This window comes from Herpailurus yagouaroundi, unplaced genomic scaffold, assembly GCF_014898765.1.
Source record: "Herpailurus yagouaroundi ecotype Mexico unplaced genomic scaffold, PumYag 165, whole genome shotgun sequence".
Classification (NCBI taxonomy): Eukaryota; Metazoa; Chordata; class Mammalia; order Carnivora; family Felidae; genus Herpailurus; species Herpailurus yagouaroundi.
In genome coordinates, this window is record NW_024412406.1 from 17,698,485 (window position 1) to 17,700,270 (window position 1,786).

The window sequence follows — 1,786 nt, forward strand, 5'->3', positions numbered from 1 at the left end:
CCCCCTGCCCCCCCTTCCCAATAACAGGATATTCAGTAATTTGTGTGTTAATTTGGCTTCCTTCTATGTTTCTATTTTAAACAAAAGGACTATTTTTCCAGAGCCTTTTCGCCTCATGCCCGTATGTGACAAGGCTGACAGTTCTAGAGAGCCGTGTACAACCTTGCAGGTGCTTGCAGAGACATGGTGACAAGCAGTGCCCTGACACTCAAGGTGTTACAGGAAGATTAGATTTACAGGAAGATTATGTTTTTGTTATCCTAAATATGCTAATATATCTTATCCTCTATATTTTATTATCCTATATTTATATAGAGTAATATATATATAGCCTATATTTTGTCTTATATTTTCCACACACACACACACACACACACACACACACACACACACACAAACAAGGTATGGCTGAGATGTATGTGTATTATGTCAAACCCACTGCCTTTCATTACACGGTGACAGACTTACTTCTTCATATTGGTAATGATGATGTAATGATATTAATAATGACAGTTGAGGGGCACCTGGGTGGCTCAGTCAGTTGAGCATCCAACTTCGCTCAGGTCGTGATCTCACAATTTGTGGGATTGAGCCCCTAATCAGGCTCTGTGCTGACAGCTTGCTCAGAGCCTGCAGCCTGCTTCAGATTCTGTCTTCTTCTTCTCTCTCTGCCCCTCCCCTGCTCATGCTCTGTCTTTCTCTGTCTCTCAAAAATAAATAAATGTTAAAAAAAATTTAAAATAAAAAAATAATGACAGTTGATATTTATCAAATGCTTGTTAGGAGTTAGGAAGCATGATATATAATCTCACTTATTATTTTTTAATGTTTTATTTATTTTTGAGAGAGACAGAGACAGAATGCGAGTGGGTTAGGGGCAGAGAGAGAGGGAGACACAAAATCCGAAGCAGGATCCAGGCTCCAAGCCATCAGCACAGAGGCTGACATGGGGTTCGAACTCATAAATTGTGAGATCATGACCTGAGCCGAAGTCGGTCACTCAACCGACTGAGCCACCCAGGCGCCCCTAATCTCACTTAATATCTACAGTCACCCAATGAGATTAGCTATTACTTTTGCCACTTTATAGGTGAGGAAATTGAGGCCTGAAGAGATTGAGTAATATGTCCAACATTAAAATACCTAGTTCATGGCAGAATTAGGATGTAATAACTAATTTGACTCCAAAGTCAATGTACTTAATCACTAAATTATATTCCATTCTTTACCTCCAAAGCCTTGCCCCCTAGTTTGAATCTGGGGGTTCAGAGCCCCTCTTAGATTTGGACTTGGTGTCCACTGCTATTTCTAGAGTAGACAAATTTGGGGCTTTTACTCATCAGTTAGTTGTCAGTATAACAATTGTTTCAAAATTGCACCCAGCCACAGAGGATGGCTCTGGGAAGCCATGTTTATTCTATCAGAATTTGTCCCCTTGACCACATTTGATTGGACCAGGTAGACACCTAACCCAGACTGCTACTTCCTGGAAACAGAAATTGGACCTTAACCTGGGGCTAGAGGGAAGGTATAAACTATCAATATCTAGGTGGTTCTCAGGGTCAATGGGGATGACATTGAGGGGAAGCCAGTGGAAATAAATGGAGCCCATGGTCTGGAAGGGGCCTGAGGCCTCAATGCAAATCCAGGGTAAAGAGTTTTTTCTGGGGGAAGGAAGCAAGTACTTTCACCTTGACCTACACTTGGTGGGTCTGTTGTTACCTGCACAGGTGGGTGAGAGCCAGTGGGAGAGATGGGGGGTTGAGGGTAAGGAAAGCATTGAGAG